The sequence below is a fragment of the Notamacropus eugenii genome, chromosome 4 (assembly GCF_028372415.1).
Source record: "Notamacropus eugenii isolate mMacEug1 chromosome 4, mMacEug1.pri_v2, whole genome shotgun sequence".
Classification (NCBI taxonomy): domain Eukaryota; kingdom Metazoa; phylum Chordata; class Mammalia; order Diprotodontia; family Macropodidae; genus Notamacropus; species Notamacropus eugenii.
Window position 1 is genome coordinate 39,264,622 of NC_092875.1, and position 22,680 is coordinate 39,287,301.

At 41.0% G+C, this 22,680-nt stretch overlaps 1 protein-coding gene across 9 annotated transcripts in view; it reads left to right on the top strand.

Annotated features, from left to right (window-relative positions):
• The window catches only part of LOC140499363 (uncharacterized), a 121,796-nt gene that overhangs the window by 19,813 nt on the left and 79,303 nt on the right, over positions 1-22,680 (top strand). For 2 of the 9 annotated variants that reach the window (XR_011965410.1, XR_011965406.1), the window contains one exon: positions 15,658-15,985. The exons of the other annotated variants lie outside the window; for them this stretch is intronic. The gene's annotated coding sequence lies outside the window, so the exon portion shown is untranslated. Of the gene's footprint in view, positions 1-15,657; positions 15,986-22,680 lie in introns of those variants that run through there. 9 annotated transcript variants of the gene reach the window in all.

The following is a 22,680-nucleotide window of genomic DNA, read 5'->3' on the forward strand; positions in this document are numbered from 1 at the left end:
ATCTGCCCAATCCTAGGGAGAGTTCTGTTGTATAGCTTAGCAGTGGAATTGGAACCTGAGTGAAGTCTGACCCCTTTCTCGCTGTGCTCCTTTCCTGGTGCTGAGGCTACAATGAGAACTGTTACATCACAAAACCTGTAATATTAGCATGGGACATGGGAAACCAAAAACAATGATTATTTTATGAACCTGCAGAGAGATGAAAGATGAATGAGCTCTTGAATACCTACACTTGCCTCTCCATAGGGCAGAAGGAGACATGAGAGATGCTTACGCATGCCAGGGGGTCAGAGCAAAGGAGGGAGAACCCATAAATATTAAAGATCACAAGGAATCACCTTCCCTGTCCTTTGGAAACTGCAGGTGCTCCCAAAGAGCTCAATCAGGCATTGCTTTCTCTCAAGGCTTAGCACAAATGCCATCTTGTACAGGACACCTTTCTTGATCCCCTAAAAGAGGAGAGTACACATTCTCCCCCAAACTACCTTGTGTTCCTTTGGTATCCACGTATCATATACACACATACATATATATGTATACACACATATGTCCCTGTAGTTTCCTTGTCTTCTAAGTCCCAATTAAAATCCCACCTTCTACAAGAAACCTTCTGCAACCTCTCTTAATTCTAGTGCCTTTCTTTTGCTAATAATTTCCCATTTATCATATATGAAGCTTATTTGTACATATTTACTGTCTCCTACTGTTTTTTCCCCTTTTTGTCAAAATAAATGGGCATCTAGGTGGCACAGTGGATAGAACACCAGTCCTAGAGTCAGGATGACTCTTCCTGCATTCAAATCTGGCCTCAGACACTTCCTAGCTGAATGACCTTGGGCAAGTCACTTCACCCTGCTTGCCTGTTTCTTCATTCTGTAAAATTAGCCAGAGAAGGAAATGGCAAACTACTCCAATATTTCTGCCAAGAAAGTCCCAAATAGGGTCATGAAGAGTCAGACATGACTGAAAACAACTCAGTCTGTCAAAATAAATACGTTTATTAATTGATTGATATCTATGTTATCTCTCCCTCCTCCCCCCCGTTAGAAAGCTCCTCAAGTAAGGACCTGTGTCTACTCTATTTAATCTTTGTTTGGTGACTGAGGCTTGAGGCAGCCCGATGGGAAGGAAATGAGTTTTTATATAGCACCTTCTATTGTCTAGGCACTGTGCTAAACACTTTACAGATATCTCATTTTATCTGTCCAACAACCCTACAAAGTAGGTACTATTATTATCGACATTTCACAGATAAGGAAACTGAGGCATACAGAGGTTGTGACTTGCCCAGTGTCACACAGCTTGTAAGTATCTGAGGCTAGATTTGAACTCAGGTCTTCATGACTCCAGACCCAGTGTCCTATGCACTGCACCATCTAGCTAGGAGCGGCTAGGATGTTGGACTTGGAATCAGGAAGACCTGGGCTCAAATCTTGACTCAGATAATTAGCTATTGTGTGACCCTGAGTAAGAAATATAACCACTTTCAGCCTCAGTTTCTGTAAAATGGGGATAATAAGAGCACATACCCACAGGGCTGTTGCTGGCTCCAATAAATTAACATTCATTAAAGCACTTTGCGAACCTTAAAGCACCATAGAAATACCAGGTATTGTTGTCGACAAATGCTCGATTGGTCTTTTCCTCTTATTTTATTTTTATGGATAAAGTGAGGTTATGAGTTAAAAAATATGAGTATTAAAAATATGAGTTTCTTCATTTGTATAATTTGTATAATGACAAATGTGTGTGTAAGTGGGTTGTATGGATGGAGGAACTGACTGAATGCACCAAAAAAAGTATCTTTTCCACGATAATGGAAAGAAATCTCTTAGAGTTTGGTGTGACCCGGGCGCCACCTGCTGTTTGTTATGTAGAACAAGAACCTGGCCAAAGAGCAGAGGCATGTATGTAGGTTCAGAGGATGTCTCATGGGGTCATAGATTTAGAGCTGATAGGGACATTCTGGGTAATTAAGACCAACTTGTTCATTTTATAGATGAGCAACCCAGCACACAATGTCAGAGGTAGGATTCGAACGCGGGTCAGTGCTCTCTTTACTGGCCCATGCTGCCTGGAAGGGACCTTAGAGGCCATCAGTTTGTCACCTCTACTCTAGAAAGGATCTTGGATTCATCCAGGCCAACCCGTAACTAAGAAGAAATCTCCTTTACTAAATCCCTGACAAACATAGTTTGACCCAGAGCATTGGCATGGATGCCAAGCGTGCCAGTTGGGCCTCATGTTTAAAGTTTGTATTTGCTAAGCAAAGTTTAATGTTTATTTCTTTAGTTTGGTGAATAAAAATAGTATCTTTCTATTATTCATGACTGAGTGTTCAATAAATGTTTGCCTTAAAAATAACGCAGTTCCCAAGGTCACATTGCATTGAAATGTGCTGCACAGAGATGGGGAATGGAATAACATATAGAAGGGACAGAAAGAAAACCTGTTTGACGGGACCAGAGAATGCAGTGAGGGGAATAATGTCCAGGGGAGCTGGAAAGGTGGTTTGGGGCCAAACTGTGAAGAACTCTCGATGGCAGACAGTTTATCTCCCAAAGGCAATAGGAAAAACCCTGGACTCCATTGGCTAGTGGGGATGACGTGGTCAGGTGGCTTTGTAGAGCGAGTTGGGATGCATGAATGAACAAGCGAACATTTGTTAAGGCTTTCTATGTGCAAAGCCCTGTGCTAAGACCTGGGGATACAAACAGCAAAGTCAGGCGGTCCCTGCTTCCAAGAAGCTCACATTCTGACAGTGGAGATGATATCTAGAAGGTTGCAGCTGTGAGTCACATGGAAGCATCCCATAACTCATAGGGCGCAGGGGAAAAGTAGATGATTATGCCTCTTCTCTGAGGTTGTTTTCATGGATAAAAAAGCATATATTTCCTGATGATGAATTATTTGATAGAGCCAAGGATTTTGGTGTCAAGGACTTTCTTTTCTGGGTCTTCAATAAATGTGGTACCTGAAGGAGCAACTGCGTACCTGCATTTCCATGGAGGCTGTAGGCACCAGGCTGGACGCATGGCTATTTCCAAGGCTCTAGGACCCTTGGTTCTTAGCTGTTCCAATTAGGATCGTAGGAGACATGGCGATCAAGATGGTGGTGATTGTTCAACTTGACTGGGAGATGCTGCCTTCTGTCTGTCCCTTAGGGGATCTTGCTGTTTCAGCTAGGCTAGGCTCCCTGTCCTGTGTGTGGCAGTTGGCTGGCAGTTGATGGGGATAAACGATCCCTTCTCCACTAGAGTTACTTTTCTATATGATGGCTGATCTGGAAGTTGGAATGTTGGTCTAAGGGATGCTTGTCACATTCCCAGGGCTCCTGGCTCTTGACATTAGATATACTTACCTAAGCACCTGACCTCAGCCAGGCCTCTGGCTGACTTGGAAGGACTTGAGGCTGATTCTTTCTTCCTCTGTCTTCAAATTCTATCAAATTTCTCAATCCTCAAACCAATCTTTGGCCTTCTTTATGAGTTCAACACCTTAAAATCACCTCCACATTTCTTTGTCTTTCTTATTGTCAATTGGTGAGGTCATAATCTAATATTTACGTGACTCCTGGGAACACTTTAGCTAGGACCCAAGTAAGAGTTTGAGTTAAAATGATCTGGGTTGGAAACCCAGTTCTGACACTTTCTACATGTGTGACACACTGAGCAAGTCACTTAATTTGTCTGGGGCTCGGTTTGCTCATTTGTAAAAGGAGTAGATTGGTCTACAGTGGGCCTTAACCTATGAACTTGCTTTAAAAAGTAATTGCATTTCAGTATGCTTTGTTTCCTTTGTAATTCTATGTATTTTATTTTTTGCAATTATCAATGATTCTGAAGAGGGGTCCTTAGGCTTTCCCAGACTGCCCAAGGAGTCCAGAACATAGAAAAGGTTAAGAACTTCTTGTGTACTTGCAAAAGGCTTTAATTATCTTATTTGATCTCAACAACCCTGTGGTCTAGTCTCTCCCAGCTCTACAACTGCAGTTTTATGAAGATTCTTCATTTCTATGTCTCAGATTCTCTGCTAGAGAATGTGCTGTCTATAATGGATTACCATTAGGATTGTCTTGGGGAATTCTTGTGTGAAGAACTACCACAAAATTTAAAAAATTTTTTTGTCTTTACTTGGTTGGAGGGTAGGGCTGTCATCAGGGAATGGAGAAAAATCAGGCTTACAAATAACACTCACGCTTTTAATAAAGTCCATAAGAGGAATAGTGGATGAGTCCAGGACGAATTTTCTTTCTGTTTATACTATTCAACACATGTATTTTTTTCTTTCTATGGTAGTTACATGACATCTTGTACTTGACAAAAAATAAAATCTCTGTAAACAACACATCTATTAAACACTTTGTGGTAGACACTGGGATAGGTATGGGGGGTATAAAGATAGAAATAAAATTGTTCCTGTCCTCATGGAACATTCTATTGTCCACGTTTAGTTTTTACTTTTCTGCACACGTAGAATTTCCATTAACACTGTTGAGTCTCTGTCATAAAAGATTTGGTTGGAAGGAATTGGGGTTATTTAGGTTGGAGAAAAGACTTTGGGGGCACGTGGTGGTCTTCAAGCGTGGAAAGGGCTGTCATAGGGTCCTTTCTGCTTGGCCCCAGCTCCAAAAACCTGAAGCAATCATGCCAATTGCAAAGAGAACCATTTAAATGTCACATAAGGGAAAACATCTTAATAATTAGAGGCAGTGAGGTGTCACAGTGTGGGATTTGGAATCAGGAAAACCTGAGTTCAAATCCTTTCTAGCTATGTGACCCTGGGCAAGGCACAACCTGTTTATGTCTCAGTTTCCTTGTTTGTAAGATGGGACTGGTAAGAAAACATATATCACAGGCTTGTTGTGAGATCAAATGAGATAATGAAAGCACTTCACAAACTTAAAGCACTTTATCTAAATAATAGCAAATATTTTAAAATTTTTAAATATAATTTTTATTTTTTATCAATTACATATAAACAAAATTATGAGCATTTGTCTAGCTGTTAATATAATTAGAGATATTCAAACGTGGAATGAACTGGCTTAGGAGGTGGTGGGTTCCTGCCCACCAAAGGTCTAGAAAATTTGGAAGACCCTTTGTCAAGGAAGAGTTGGATTAAAAAACCTTGGAGGCCCCTTTCAACAGAGATTATGTGATTCAGGATTGTGATTCTGGATCTTAGCACAATGGATTATATCTTAGTTTTTTTTAGAGGGGGTAGAATTCTGTAAGCAAAGTATCTGAGTCAGGATTTGAACTCAGGTCTTTCTGACTCCATGTCCTGTGCTCATTTTTATAGCTGTAGAGCCAGAAGGGATCTTATAGGTCAGGTAGTCCAACCCCTTCATCTTACAGATGAGGAAACAGGGGGAATGTTTGCCAGAGTTCAGGAAGTAAGGGTCGGAGACAAGATTTGAGCTCAGATAGGATGCTACCAAGTCTTGTATTTTCCCTGCTACATCATACTTCCTTTGTAGTCGAGGGATTCTTGGCCTCTGAGGGTCCTTCCAACACTGGGATCTGTGAAATAGTAAAATCTTCTGTAGGATCATAGATTTAGAGCTGGAAGGGATGGCCACAATGTCCAATACCCTCACTTGACAGATGAGGAAACTGCATTTCAGAGAGGTTAAGTGACTTGTCCAGGGTCACACAGCTATTAAGCATTTGGGGCAGGATTCCAGCTCTGGGCTCAGTACTCTGACCTCTACATCACATTGTCTCTCCAGGTCCTGGCTTTCATTACTAAATGTTATTTAGGGGCATCTTTTTGTATGTGAGAGGCATCCCTGAAAAACTGTGGAATGACAAATATGCGAACTTCATTCCCTGCTAAGCTCTGTTCCTGACTTCCTCTGCACTTTAACTGCTGCTGATTTATCTCGGAACATCCCTCGGTCCTTCGGGTCTCCTCACTCTGGAACAGCCTTCCCCCTGTTGGCCTTCTCATCCGGTATATCCCGCTGTCTATTCTCGGCATTCAAGGTCACCTTCTTCCAGTGGGGAGTTCCTCGGCAGCCTCCGTTCGGTGGAAAGGCCCAGTGCTGCTGGTGCATTCTCCTTCTGGTCTTGTTCTCAACTTTCTATGGACTTCAAAACCATGTCATGCACCCCCAGGCCCTCCAGCTCCATTTGTTAATTGTCTTCATGACGGCTCAGTCTCTCTTTTGCCCATATTTGTATCTGCAGTTCTTAGTTTTTGCTTTTTGTATCTTTGCATCTTAGCCAATGGTGAGTGAACGGCGAGTGCTTAATAAATGCTTACTTCCTTCTGTCCTTCCATCCAAAGGTCTTAATACACTACGGAGGTGGGGCAGGGGTCATAGTGTAAGGCAATGGGGGCAGGGGTCATAGTGTGAGGCACTCAAGTGCTGAATCTTTCTTGTGAAAACATCCTTTTTTCCCCTTCTGTTTAATGTGAATAAGCCACACTCTAATTTGTCTGTTTTGTAAGTCTGGATTTCTGCAGATTGGGTTTTCCTAAAATAGGGCACATCTGCACTGATCTGTCAAGAGCTGAAGCAATTGGGCACCATATGGATTTCCAGCAGAACATTTGAAATGTGGTTGCTAAGGAATAGAACTCACACCATTCAAATGAAGCAGCCCAAAGTTATAGTTATTCTGACACAGCCCAATCTGCAGACATTTCAAATGTCTTGTCATTTTGGCATTTTCCTGATGTTGCGAGCTAGGCCATTAATCATCCTTTCTTTCTTTCTTTCTTTTTCTTTCTTTCTTTCTTTCTTTCTTTCTTTCTTTCTTTCTTTCTTTCTTTCTTTCTTTCTTTCTTTCTTTCTTCCTTCCTTCCTTCCTTCCTTCCTTCCTTCCTTCCTTCCTTCCTTCCTTTCTTCCTTCCTTCCTTTCTTTCTTTCTTTCTCTCTCTCTCCTTCCTTCCTTCCTTTCTTTTTCTTTCTTTCTTTCTTTCTTTCTTTCTTTCTTTCTTTCTTTCTTTCTTCCTTTCTTTCTTTCTCTTTCTCCCTCTCTTCCTCCTTTTCCCTCCTTCCCTCCATTCCTTCCTTCTTTCCTTCCCTCCTTCCTCCCTTTCATCCTTGCTTTCTTTTATTTCTTTTTCTCCTTTCCTCCTTCTCATTCTCTTAGTCCTTCCTCCCTCCTCTTTCTCCTTTTCTCCCTTTCTTCCTTTTCTTCTTTCATCCTTCCTTCTTTTTTCTTCCTCTATTTCTCTCTCTCCCTCCTTCCCTATCTTCTTCCTTTTCCCCTTCTTCCTCTCTTCTACAATATGTATATTCATGTCTATGTGTATATGTATGTACAGTGGCGTGCTGGATGCTTTGGTATCTAACAATCTAGCTGATGGTTCAGTTTTCAACGTAAGTACTTCTGCTCCAGAAATTGGCAAATGCTACAGCTTTGTTGTTCTGTGTTTATCTAGACTTTACAAAGTGTTGGAAAAAAATGTTACGAATGCAGATTAAACGTAGAAGTGTGTCACACAGCTGGTGGTTAAACATTTACCAGCATATCCCTATGTGTATGTACACACACATATAATATACAGATATATCTCACCAGTTTTTCTTGTAAATGAACCAAATAGCCCCTCTTAGCTTTAGCCAATGCTAAGGGTTTTCCAGAATAAAAGAATATAATTCATAACAAATAGTTTTAGGTTTAGGAAGAAGATTAATTTTCGGACATTTCTCTTTGAAAAGACATGTGGTAGTGACTCAGAGCAGAATAATGAATTTTCCTCTCAATTTCAACTGTTCCCTCCCTTATCTCTGCCCCTTCCCCCTTCAGCTGTTGCTGAGGCATTTAGGGAGTGATGGAAAGAGCCCTGGATCTGGGGTCAGCGATCAGAGTTCAGATTCCGATCCTGATGCTTGGTCCCTGTGTGTCTTTGGGCAAATCATTCACTCTGTCTGGGTCTTAATTTCCTCATTAGTAAAACCAGAGGGTTGGACTAGACAGACTGCACAGCTTCTTTGACCTCTAGATCTGTGGTATTGATTCAGTAGGAGTGGGGAGTTAGCAAAACAAAGGTAACCCTATGTTGGGTTGTGTGACTAGATGTGCAGTGTCAGAATGGTGTGAGGGGATGTCCTGTCCTCTGCCTTGCTCAGGCCACAGCTGGAATCCTCTGTTCAGTTCTGGGCATCACAATGGAGGAAGGGCATTGACTAGATGGAAACACCCAGAAGATGCCAGCCAGGATGGTGGCAAGATTGGAAAACATATCATAAGGTAATTTATTGAAGGAACTAGGGATATTTAGATCAAAGAAGAGAAGGTGTGTGTGTGTGTGTGTGTGAACAGAAAAACACAGAATTACAGAACATTATAGCTGAAAGCTAGCTTAAAGATATCCTAGACTAGCTCCCTCTTATTTTTTTTAAACACATGAGGAAAATGTGAATCAGAGAGTAATGAAAGAAAGAAATATTTATTGAGCCCCTGTGCTAAATGCTTTACAAATATTATATCAGTTGATTCTCCCAACAACCTTTGGAGGTAGGTACTGTTTTTATTTCCACTTCACAGATGAGGAAACTGAGGCAGACAGAGATTAAGTGACCTGCCGAGACCCAAGTTCAAATCCAGCTTAGACACTTTGTTGTGTGACTCTGGACAAGTTATTTTATTTCTCTGAGACTCAGGCAACTGCCCCAAACTCTTTTCTAATTCATTCTACTCCAAGAAGTGATTATGTAAGCTATGGTAATGGGTTCCAGCCCGATGGAAAAATGCCCTGAAAGTTGGAATAATAGGAAGACTTCAGAGGATTCATCATTTACAAGAATGTAGCTCACAGTTGGTAGAAGGAATTCTGCAGCTGGCACAGGGAATAAAGTTCTGGACTTAGAGTCAGATCTGAGTCCAAATCTGGCTCGGATGCTTCTAAGTTGGGTGATCCCAGGCAAGACTCTTAGGCAGTCTGTGGCTCAGTTTTCCCATCTGTAAAATGTGTGTGTGTTTATGTGTGTGTGTACGTGATGGTCTCTGAGGTCCTTTTAGCTCTGTGATGTCTCTATCAGAATCATAAGGCCTTTACATATTTCTTCTTTATGCCTGTCACGTCTGAGCTTCACAACAGCTTGGTAAGGTGGCCATAGGGATTATTAGCCCCATTTTATAGATACAGAAACTGAAGTTCAGAGAAATAAAGGAACTTGCCTAAAGTTACACAGTCAGTATGTGTCAGAAGCATCACCTGAACCCGAGTTTTCTTGACTCCAAGTTCAACTATGCCGTGCTGCTTGTTGTTGAGTCATTTTTCAGTCATGTCTGACTCTGTGTGAGCCCATTTGGGGTTTTCTTGGCAGAGATACTAGAGTAGTTTGCCATTCCTTCTCCAGCTCATTTTACAGATGAGGAAACTGAGGTAAACAGGGTGAAGTGACTTGCCCAGGGTCACATGGATAGTATGTGTCTGGGGCCAGATTTGAATTCACAAAGGTGAGTTCAAAAGTCTGAGCTCTGTGCACTATAGCTCCACTTAGCCCCTCAGCTAACAGTAGGAGACTTTCACAGCATCCGCAAAACTCTGATTAATAATGCCATTAAGATTTTTGTTATGTAAGCATGACTGTGCGAACTTTACAAATTATTGTCTCATTTGAACCTTACACCTGGAGGCTGCTGCTATTATGATCCCCATTTTATAGTGAAGGAAACTGAGGCAATCAGTCAGGTGACTTATATAAGGTCACCCAGCTGGTAAGGTCTGAAGCCAGATTTGAGCTCAGGTCTTCCTGACTCCAGGAATAAGACACCTGGAAAATAAGTTCTTTTGGGGAACTGTGGAATGCAGTGTTAGAGGGCAGTAGATAGAAGGGGAGTTAATTGTGAGCCCTGGTTACTGTTACAGATCTAAAAGTAGTCCCCCCTGCATTTGTATCAGAGAGTAAGCCATACATCACATGAAAAATGTCACTGACAGACTTCACTGAATGTCACAGCTGGAAGGGATCTCAGCGGCCATCTAGTTCAATTCAGTCTAGCCTTTGCTCCAAGATCACATTCAACTGGAGAGAATCCAAGGGAGTGCTGGTCAATGTTTAACCCCTGGCTCTCCAGGAAAAAAAATATGCATAACAAACTTTTAAGTTAAATCTATGTTATTCACATTTTCTCCATCACTTTCTTAAATCTTACAATCAATAAAACAATAAGTCAAGCCCTGATCTGTAGTGTTTGTTGATTTCTGAAGAGTAAATGATCACAATGAAAATTTAACAATCAGCTCTTATGAGCTGGCATAAACCATCTCCAGCATACCCCTGAGAAGCCTTCCTTACCTTCTGATGTCATCTTTTCTCTTTGTTCTCATTATTAGAAAGCTTTGCTTTACATGCGGCTGAATTCTAAAAGAAATTTTGTTGATGCTGTTGTCTTTGGGTCAAAATAATTTTTGCATGTGACCCATCTACCTCCCTTACTCAATGAGCCTACCTTTAAAACGGAGAAAAACCACCACCACTACAGCAACAATGAATAATTCAACAAAAGGAGTGTATGTTCCTGTGCTTGGTCCTGTGCTGTTAATATGTTAGCAAGAACTTGGATAAAGGGTTTTCATCATTATATTTGATGATATTGGTTGAGGACACAAAAAGATGGGAGATATTACCAATACACTGAGTTATAGACTCAGAATCCCAAAAGATCTTGACAACTTCTCCAAATAGAATGAGATTTTAAAGGGATAAATGTAAAGTCTCATAGCAGGTTCAAAAAATCAATTTCACAAGTACCAAACGGAAGAAGCATAATCAGAAGATTGTCTGTAAAAGAGGTGGGGTGTTTAGTGGGGGGCGGGAAACTTGATATTAGTCAGCTGTGCTATATGGCAGCTACAAGTAATCTTGGGCTGCATTGAGAGAGGGGCATCATTTCTAGGAATAACAAGACAGTCCTTCTGGCCTCCTTCCTCATTGAATCATATCTGAAATCTCAGATTCCATTCTATGTACCATTTTAAGAAGAATATTGATAAGTGGGAGAATGTCTAGGGGAGGGTAATGTTCAGAGTTGTGAAGAGTCTTGGGTCCATGCTATGTGGCTACTGGTTAAAGGAACTGGGCATGTTTAGTCAAGACAAAGAAGACTTGGAAGACATGAAAAGAATCTCCAAATATTTGCAGAGCTGTTGTATGGCAGAGGGATTAGATTTATTTTGCTTGATTCCAGAGGGTAGAACCAAGAGTAATTGGGATGGAGGTTGGGAGGGGACTGGGAGAGGGTTGAGTTACTTTGACACACATCCCCATTGGATGTAAGGAAACTTTTCCTGACTATGGTTTTTAAAAAGTGGAATGGGTCAGCTCAGGAAGTTGTGGGTTCCTCTTGAAGTGAGGTTTTCAGTTAGATTTAGGTTTGGTGAATGATGGTATGAAAGATGCTCCCAATCTATGAATAGGGGATATGCAAATTAAAACAACTCTGAAGATTTACCTCTCAGATAGTTGATGGGATTTATGATTCCATCTATTTTGATGTTTCTTTAACCCAGACACAGGTCCCAACCTATTCACTTGTTGGATATATTATCAAGGAGATTCCTTCTTGGATTAGGTTGTATTGGATGGCTGCTGAGGTCTCTTCCAGCTCTGAAATTTTGTGCTCGTGTGATTTTGGTATGTAGGGACTCTTTATCTCTATCTTTGATCTTCTTGACCTATGCCTAGCAGGGAGATAGAAGAGGTCAAAGGCTCTGGACACATTGGATGAAGCATGTCTGTTGCCCAGATTCTAACATGCAACTGAATGTACTCATTGTAGAGTCTGTCCATCAGTGCGTGCATCAGGGACACATGGCACAAATGAACAATAAGTGGGGCCCAGAATTAAACTGGAAGAGAGTTGTTGTGGTGTTCGTCCTTCATTCTCGAAGAAGACCATGACATCAGAGAAGTGATGACATGACTTGCACTTTGTTTGAGTGAGGAAGGGCTGTGCAGGTCACCAGCCTCACTTCTTCTCCTAAACCATCTGGATCCAGTGACTAGATATTCATGAGGATGACTGGAAATGGCCCAGGATGCAATGGGAGACCTTGGCCCCTTTAGTCTAAGGCCTATTCTGGTACTCACTTAGGGTGACGTAAGGCCTATTCAGTGAATAGGCCTGTTCAAGAAGTAGTCAGGGGATGGCCCTTTTAATGAGCAAAAGAAAAATAACCAAATCAAGCTGGGAGGGAAAGAACAACGGTTACTATTGATAATCACTCTTAAGCCAGGAGCATCCAGAAAACAACCCTTAAGTGGAGCTTGGGCAGGGACCTATTGTCCAATCTATGGGCTTCAGAGTACAGTAGGTTTAAGGTTTTGGGAAGGAAAGGAAAAGAAAGGAAAGGGAAGGGAAAGGAAAGTATGAAAGAAATCTAGCCAGTAAACCCCAAGTTAGCTGGGCATTCTCTAGCCATCCAAATTTACCTTCCTTTAGAGAGGAGAAGAAAGGGGAGGGGGAGACAGACAAGAGAGGATGAGCTGAGTTACCCAGCTAGCTGGGTCTACTCACAGGTTGTATTTGTCCTTTGTTCTCAAAGAAATCCATGACATCAAAGAAATGATGACATGACTTGAACTTGACTTTGTTTTGAGTGAGGGAAGGCTGTGCAGGTCACCAGCCTCACGTTCTCCTCCTCATACTGGAAGAGGGTAAATTTCAGGACAATGCAAACACTCTTGTCATGGCCGTGCTTCTCTTGAAAGCAAAGGCAAAGATTTTTAAATTACTTGTTTTGTCATTCCCCAATTTATGCGTTCTCCCCTTTGCCACACAGAGAGTCAACCCTTATAACAAAGAATGGAAAAGAGGCATGAATCCATTCACTAATGGACACTCAAACGAGTCTGACATTGTAGGAGTTCCATCGCTGTGGACCACCCCCTCTACAAACATACTACCTCTACAAATGTATCCAGAGTTCCATCCCCATGGACCACCCCCTCTTCAAAGAAGGGAGAGAGATACATTCTCGTATCAAGTCTTCAGAGTCAAACACAATCATGACAGTTACATAGTGTTCAATAAGTATGTCGTTCTGTTATTTCCATTTTCACTGTTGTACTCATCATGCAAATAGTTTTCCTGCGTCTGCTTACTTTACTTCATCGGTTTTTCCGTGTTTCTCTAAATTCATAACCATCATTTCTTACAGATCAGCAATATCAGTCAGCTAGTAAGTATTTGTTAAGCACTTACCATGTACAAGCACTGTGCTAAGCACAGAGAGATACAAAGAAAGACAAAAGACTCTCAGGGAGCTCACAGTCTAACCAGGGACACAATCCCGTGTACAAAAAAAGGAAGAGACAGGATGGTAATGGTCTCAGAAGGAAGGCACTGAGATGAAGGAGGACCAGGAAAGGCTTATCCCTGAAGGTGGAGCTTTAGCTGAGATTTGAAGGGAGCCAGGGAAGCCATGACAGGGAGATGAAAAGGCAAGCATTGACTTGACCTGACTTGGCATTATTGGAGAAAGTTAGGAAGGTCTCCAGCATCTTGGGTAGGTACTCTGGGGAAGACCAATCCCCCTCTTCTTTACATGAGGCTCAGAAAAGGTAAGTGACTAATCCAAGGTCACACAGTAAGAACTTAATGCATTGAAAAAATTTGTCATTGAGGTCCCTCAATTTGGAGCATGGAAGGACTATTTAGATCATCTAATCCAACATTCTCATTTTACCAAAGAGGAAGCTGCATCCCCCAAAGAGTCAGTGACTTGCCCAAGATCTCACATTTAGTGAATGGTAAAACTAAGAGTCATACTGGAGTCCTTTGACCCTAAATCTGGAGGTTTCCCTGCACCATGACAAAGGTAGTCAGTCAGGGCTTTATTGATGTGCTCTTCCAATTTAGCTAGTCTGGTTCTTGGACGTTGGATATATAATCTGGGCTACTGGGTTGCATTCAAAGCCTTTCTGGATTGGCAGCACCTTCTGAGGCTTGAGCTTTACTGGCAAAGCCCTTAAGAACCCCAGTTTACCTCTAAACTCTGAAGAGGCAGTTGTGGAAGATTTTACTGTATTCCTTAGTCTTGGAAATTTCCTTACAGGTTCAACTGGAATATCACTGTGTGATTTTTCTGGCTTACTGTCAAATTGTGCATTTGAATTTTAGGAGGAAGATATTTTTGAGGGAAAAATATTCTTTAAAATGTCTTTAATCCTACCTCCACTGCTTTATCCAGACTTGTGATTTTATCAGTGTAAGGAACTTCCTGTGTGGAAATTCCCTTCACTGATGCAAAAAGGCAATTCATCTCTAATCTATAGTTATATCTATATGCATATATGTATGTGTATATATTTACACATATAGTTTGTATATGTTGTGTATATATGTGTGTATGTTTAGTATATGTATGTATATTATATACACATATACACATATACACATACATACAGAAAGTCTCAGAGGGTTGCTTGGTTGAGGAGGAAGGCAGATCACAAAGACTGTATGTCTCATATGCAGACTTTAACTCTGGTCTTTCTGATTTCAAGGCTAGTCCTTTCCCCCCTATTCCTGACTGTATATATATTTTTCCCAAAATAAAATCCAACACCTGATGCCAGAATTTAATGTAAATGAGTCATAGGATCATAGACTTTGAGCTAGAAGGGAACTTAGAGATCAGTTAGTACAATCTCCTCATTTTACTGGGGGGGTGGAGGGGGTAACGGAGGCCCAGACAGAGGTGACATGTGCAAGGTTACATAGATAGCAATCAGCAAAGTCAGGATTTGAACTTAGGTCCTGTGATTTCTGGGGCAGCTTGGTGGCACAGCAGACAGAGTGCTGGGCCTGGAGTCAGGAAGACCTGAGTTCAAATGTGGCCTCAGACACTTACTGGCTGGGTGACCCTGGGCAAGTCATTTAACTCTCCTTGCCTCAATTTCCTCTTCTGTAAAATGAACTAGAGAAGGTAATGACAAACCACTCCAGTATCCTTGCCAAGAAAACATCAAATCTGGCCTCACACACTTACTAGCTGTGTGACCCTGGGCAAGTTACTTAACCCTGTATGTCTCAGTTTCTTCAACTGTATAATGAGCTGGAAAAGGACATGACAAACCACTCCAGTATCTTCGCCATGAAAAACCCCAAATGGGGTCACAAAGAGTTGGATATGACTGAACAACAATAAAACATGACTTCAGATCCAAAACTCTTTCCACTTTGTCAAGATACCTTGAGATGGTTTGTAAGAAAGCTAAACTGAGATTTCAGAGATAAAAAACCATAGGATACCAGTAAGTAACTCAAAAAAGGCTTATGTTAATTTACAGGTCAGCTCAGAGGAAGCCTGAACTATTTTTTTTTCTCAAGGAATGCAATTTATTGGCTAGAATGCTGCTCTGTCAAATAATAGTGTATCAGGTAATTTATTTTAACCTCTGTTGAGATTTATTTTCTCCTTGGGTAGAGTTTAAAAGGACTTGAGGAATTTGGATAGTGGTATAACTAAAGACAGGTAGAGAGCTGGGCAATATTCCCAGTTCTAAAATTTTCTGGCTGATAGAGTGAGTGGTTCACTGAATCTCAGAGTTCTGAGGGACCTCAGAGACCATGAAGTCCATAGCTAGGAAGAATCTGAGCTGGGATTTGTGCTTCCAACCCACTGATGTCTGTCATCCCTACAAGGGACCTTAAGTTTTACTGAATCCAACCCCTTTATTTTCCACAGGTGGAAACGGAGCCAGAGAGGATCCTTGCCTGGGGTCATACAGTTATTAAGGGTCTGAGATGGGATTTGAACTTGGATCTTCTTGACTCCAGCTCCACAACCCTGGAGAACCAGTCTAATGTGTCTTCCATATGGCATTCCTTCAGATACTTGGATACAACTGTCGTATCTCCCCAACTCTTGAATCTTTTCCTCTCCATGTTAAACATCTCTAATTTCTTTATATGTCATGAGCTCAAAGTGAGATACTTAGATTCTTTGGGGGAATCATGTCCCTCATTGTTATAGGTTAAATTCTGAACCCTTTAGTAAAAACTTCTGAATGGGCCTCCTGGCTATTATTTAATTGAAAGAAAAAATTTCCAGTAGAGGCCCCTTCTATTTGGGCATTCTGTGTCAGTAGTCACAACATAATAGAGCTTAACCATATTACAGAGCTGCAGGAGGTAGCTTGACATGAGGAAAGGAAGTTGACCTTGGAGTTGAGAGAACCTGGGTTCAAATCCTGCCTCTGATGTATACTGGTTGTGATCCAGGGTAAGGTACTTAAATCCCCTCTGCCCTAGCAAATCTCTGAGACTATGAGTTATAAACTGATCTGCATTAATGGAATTTCCACACTAGGAACTCCCTACACTGAAGACATCATAGTTTAACCTTATACAATTGTTACATATAAATATGGTTTGAAATGAGGGTTAAAAAATCCTTTTGAAATGCAAATAATTGCTTCTAAGATAGGACAGAAAAAATTGCTGGAGAAATTAGAGTTAGAAGATTTATGGCATCTTCTAAATGGTACAGCAAAAGAATATGCATATTTCTTAGCACCATGTGAAACTTTTACAAAAATTGACCAAGTACTAGGGCACAGAGATAATACAAACAAATGTAAAAAGGCAGAAGGAGTTCGTACAGCCTTTACAGACTATAATGCAATACAATAATAATTGGTTCAGGGATTATAACAGAAGATACAGACCCAAATAGAGACTTAACCATGAAATCCAAAATAATGAATAGGTTAAAAAACAAATAATTGTTTCTAGTTTTCTATTTCTCTAGCTTTTAAAATATGGATTTTAAAACTATATTGACCTTGATTAAAGTGAAGCAAAGATATACCTGTAAAGTTTCTGTTATAAACTTGGTCTTAGGATAGGGTAAAAGTAATACCGAAATGATCTGTGAGCTCATTCATTTGGAAATTTCTTCCCAATGATAGATTATATTCTATTTGGGGCTGCACATGCTGTGTAGCCCTCATCCATTTCCCTCTGATCATCTGCAATAGAGGGGTTCACTCAGTGTTCTAGAGGCTTTCCTCACTTTCTCCCGATACCTCAAGGTACTTACCAGTGGGTTACTGTGATTGTCCATCTCTCTTGCCATATGACCCACCCATCATCTCTTCCTATACTACAATTCTTTGGTGATATCTTTGAAATTTCTCATTAGTTATATGTTTTGACCTGGCTCGTATCCACCAGGCACCTTCCCTTCACTCTCTGTATAACAGTCATTTCTGGTTCTTTGCAGGCAATGATGTTTGGCATTTCACTAACAATGCCAGGGAGATGTTAACATGGGTCTTTGCTTTCATGGGAAGCTTGGGATCAGTAATGAGCAGTCTCCTCAATACAATCCAAGCTGTTGTCTCCTGTTCAACTCAAGACCTGGTTCACTAGTGACCAGTGGTATCCTTGGAAACAACACCATTAATAATCATAACTGACATTTATTTTGTGCTATAAAGATTGCCAAGCATTTTATCACTTTTGATCCTTGCAGCAACCATGTGAGGTTAGAAGTATAGATGCTATCCTCCTTTTACAGATGGGGAAACTGATCCTCAGAGAGGGAACCTGACATTCACAGAATGACAGAGGTGGGATAAGAACCTCGATTTCTCAAGTCTGGCACCAGGTTCTCCCAAGGTCATCCAACTCCCTGGTTGGATCTCTGACACTTTGGAAGCAATTGTTCATGCTTTTAGATCACCAGGTAGTGTTTGGAGAAATAGAAGGAAGGAAGAAATGGAGGGAGGGAGGAAAGGAAATGAGCATTTATTAAGTACTTAGCATGTGCTAAGTGATTTGCAAATATAATCTCATTTGATCCTCATAACCATCCTGGGAGGTAGGTGCTATTATGAGCCCCATTTACAGTGGAGGAAACTGAGGCAGGTAGCACCAAAATGACTTGCCCAGGCTCCTAAGAGGAGGAGGCAAGGAAGGAGTGCTTTCTAGGCTTGAGGGACAGCAGGTGCAAAGTCATGGAGTTTGGGGATAGGGTGTCTTGTGTGAAGATTAGCAAGAATTTTGCATCAATCTATATGTCTTCTCAAGCTTTTCTGATTTTTTCCTTTTCCTTGTTTCTTAGAGTAAAGAAATATTTCATTTTCTGGCACCATGCCTCAGCTGATGGCCATCTGCTTTCTTTTCAGGGATTTGCTGAAAGGACAAAAATCCCTGTTCTGAATCTTTTAGTATTTTTGGGTCCTTTCTTTCTACCTTTGACCTCCTTGGGGTACACATCCAGCAGTGGAGCCTCTGGGTCTCAGGGCAGAGACCGTTATTTTCTCCCTTAATCAGAAAGCATGTTATAGAAAAGGGGCTAGGGGAACAAAGAATCCTAAGTCTAGAAAGGCTTTTGCAGCAGTTCTGATGCAAAGCATGGGGAAGGTTTTACTCTAGTTCTAGAATCAGTCATAAGTGCAAATGAATAATCCGTAATAATAACGATCAATAATTTCTCTCTAACCTCCAAATAAAGGGGTCAGTTTTGCCGGTAATATTCATGTATTGTCAGCTTATGGCCACAAGGAGGCACTTTTTGGCTTTGCAAATGTTTTCACATTTAAGCGGGGAGAGCTCACTATTTAAAAGAACCTGTGATGAAATTTTCCATAAAGCCCGTGATCCTTCTGTCAGGGACTTGTAAAAATGACCTCTTAGCTTAGCTGTTTTGTAAGTCTGCCTTTTCATAGATATTGGATTTCCTCAAAGCAAGGCATTCCTATACCCACTCTCAAAGAGCCCAGGGGTCAGTGAATGACCTGTCGTCCCAAACAGGGTGTCAAGTTGAGAGACAACACCTGCTATTTCTATAACATTAAGTTTTTGTGATGTATGTTTATTGATATCTCTTGTTTTTGTATCACCTTTATTTCTGAACGCATTCTTCCTCCCTTCCAGACCTAGCAACATCTGCTCTCTCCCTTACATCAAAGATTTTTAAAAGAAATAGAAAAACAAGAAGTCCAGCAACGCCCCTCCCCCCGCCAACAAATATCCATTGTGTCTGACCTCCATGGCCCCCCAGTTCTGAAAACACTTGACATGTACCAGTTGGCAAGCTAAGTGGCTCAGTGGTTGGAGCACTGGACCTGACTTGAGTTCAAATGTTGCTTCAGATACATACTAGCTGTGTGACTCTGGGTAAGCCATTTAATCAGGGTAACTACATTATGGATGTTAAAAGGTACCATAGACAATGAAGTAATATCTTAAATTTTTACAGCAAGTTTCTCTGATAAAGAGAAATACGTAGTGAGTATAGAACTAAGTCAAATTTATAAAAATAAGAGTCATTCCCTGATTGATAAATGGTCAACTGATATAAACAGTTTTCACAAGAAGAATTCAAAACTATGTATAGTTATATGAAAAACATGCTCTAAATCACTATTGATCAGAGAAATGCAAATTAAAACCCCTCTGAGGTACCACCTCACACCCATCAGAAATGACAAATGCTGGAGAGAAAGTGGAAAAAATTAGAACACTAATGAATTGTTAATGGACTAGTGAATCACTCTGGAGAACAATTTGGACCTGTGCCCAAAGGGCTATCAACCTGTGCCTAACTATGACCCATCAATTCCACTACTGGGCCCATATCCCAGAGAGACCAAAGAAAAAGGAAAAGGACCTATATATACAAATATTTATAGCAGCTCTTGTTGGTGGTAAAGAATTGGAAATCAAGACCATGCTCATCAATTGGGGAATGGAGGACAAAGTTGGGACATAAGGTTGTGATGGAATGCTGTGCTATAAAGAAATAATGAGGGAGTTGGTTTCAGAAAAACATGGCAAGACCTATATGAACTGATGCAAAGCAAAAAGATCATTGTGCACAGTAGCAGCAATGTTGTGATGATGGTCAACTGTGAAAGACTTGACTATGCTGATCAATAGAATGATCCAAGATAATTCCAAAGGACTCATGAAAAAAAATGCTATTCACCTCCAGAGAAAGAACTGATGAACTCTGAGCACAAACTGAAGCATAATTTCTCTCTTTATTTTTCTTCCTTTTTTTTGGAAATATGACTAATATGGAAATGTTTGGCATGATTTCACGTGTATAATTGATGGAATATGTTTTGCATTATTTCGCATGTATGAGCGATATATTGCTTATTTCTCAGCGGGCGCAAGATGAGGTGAGAGGGAGGGAGAAAATTTAGAACTCCAAATTTAAAAAAAAAAAGAATGCAAACAAATAATAAAAATGATAAAAAAAACCCCTTCTGTCTGCCTCAGTTCCTTCATCTGTAAAATGGGTATAATAATTGCACTTAACCTCACAAGGTTTCTGTGGGGATCAAATGAGATAATATTTGTTAAATGCTTTGTGAACTTCAAAGCTCCATGTAAATGATTAACCATTACTACTATTGCTCACAACAGTAACAGATGAAGAAGTGATGCAGGGAAGTGAATGACTTGCCCTATGAGGAACTGAGATGGAAAATTTGAAGGAACTTCCTAACTATAGTATTGTAAGACATTGAAAAACCAACCTCACCTACCAATGGGGCCTAGACTCATCTATTTTGAAGAACTCTGAGAAGAGACAGTGATGCTTCTTGACTGGGTTAAGAATTCTAAGGAAGGTTGTGGGATTGAAGTCAATTTAATTCATTTTATTTCAGAACCACAGGATTTCAGCTGGAAGGCATGGTGAGGGCTGTTTAGGTCATCCCACACTTGAATATGTTACCTGTTTTGACCTTGTGGGTAAGTGTTCACAAGGTAATAGGAATGGGATTCAGATCCAGGATTCTTGATTCCAAGCCCAATGCTTTTATCTACCATGCCACATTTTATTTTCTGAACCACCAACTCACCTGTCACTCCCTTGCAATCTGGTCTTCATACTTATTATTTGTTTAAAACTTCTAAGATCACTAGTGACGTCGTAATAACCAAAAGAGAAGAGCATTGCATTTGGAGCGAGAGGACATAAGTTCATATCCCACCCTAGATCCATGTTCTGTGTGATATTGGGCAAATTGTTCCACCAGGAAACTGGGACTCAGTTTTCCCAATCTGTACAGTGAGATGAATTGGACTTGTTGACCTTTAGCACACCAGGTTGGGAAAGCTAGGTTCCTGGAGTCAGGAAGACTGATCTTTGTGAGTTCAGATCTGGTCTGTTTGCCTCAGTTTCCTCATCTGTAAAATGAGCTAGAGAAGGAAATAGCAAATCACTCCAGTATTTTTGCCAAGAAAACCTCAAAATGGGGTGACAAAGAGTTGGACCTGACTGAAAAAAACACTGAAAAACAACAGAGTACAGAGAAGATGCAGCTCTCTTTTCCATGTCCTCGCATTGACCATCCTCCAACTACTCTCAGGGTTGACCTCTCATGTCCCTCCTAGCTCTAAATTAAAGCTCTTATGAACCTATAATCATAGATTTGGAGTGGAAAGGACTTTGGAGACTGGTTAGTCCAATTGCTTCATTTTACAGATGACAAAAGCAAGCTCAAGAGTAAGGGACTTGTTCAGGATCACAGAGTTAGTAATTGCTGAGAGGAGATGGCAGGCACTGGACCAGGGTTTGTTGAATCTGATTAAAACTCCTTTGAAGTTGGCATGTCTTGATTTCTCCCATTCTATCTTCTCTTCCTCTCTTATTATGCAGCAGATTTTCCTTGCTTCCTTTTTCTTATTTCTTATAGGAAAGGGAATAAAACACTAGACTTGGAGTCAAGAAGACCTGGGTTCAAACCCTGCCTCGGTTAGCTCCTACTAGCTTTGTGGCTGTGGGCTAATTACTTCAATCTCTCTGAGCCTCAGTTTTCCCATCTTACAGATATGACCTGTGGTAGCTTCTGCATGGGGTCGCTGTGAGGATCAAATTCCTGTCAAGTGGAAATGCTAGTTATGGATATTTCTCCTCTGGAGCCTCAGTTCCATGCTATACCAGTGGACCATGAGATCTAGTCAGCCCTGCCAGCCTCCATCAGTATGCCTCCCCCTAACAGAATGTATGGCTGTTATTGGAGTTTGGTTGAATTTGGGGAGACCCATCCTGAGGCTGGGGACAGGGAGATGAATTTTTTTAGCTGAAGCAATTCTCAAAGACCACCCACTGACCCTCATCTTTTCAGCTTCCTTAGGTGACATCATGGGTAGAACACTGGGGCTGGAGTCAGGAAGACATGAATTCAAATCTTGCCTCAGACACTAGCTGTGTGATCTTGGGCAAATCACTTAACTTCAGCTTCCTCAACTGTAAAATGGGGGTAATAGTAGCATCTGTCTTCCAGGGTTATTGTTAGAATCAAATGAGATATCTGACACTGAGGTCCTTTCTCAAACTAACCTGCCAAGCGTTCAAACTCTGCTTCAGAAAGTGCAACTCTGATGGGCTGGCCACAGTGTTTGAATGAAAAATGTATACTTGCTAAAAAGACAATTTTATGGAGAACTCACACAGGGCAAGCGATCACATGGTAGTCAGAAGAAGCTATACAAGGACACTCTCAAGGTCTCTCTTGATAACTTTGGATTTGACTGTGCAACATGGGAGACACTGGTAACAGGACCGCTCAGCATGGTATGCTCTGAGAGAAAGGCTGTGCTCTGTGAGCAAAGCAGAATGGAAACAGCTCAAAAGAAATGCAAGATGCACAAATTTAGCGACTCCACCCCAAATGTATGGACTATTTGCCCAACCTGTGGTAGAGAATTCTGAGTTCATATTGATCTGATCAGTCACAGTCAG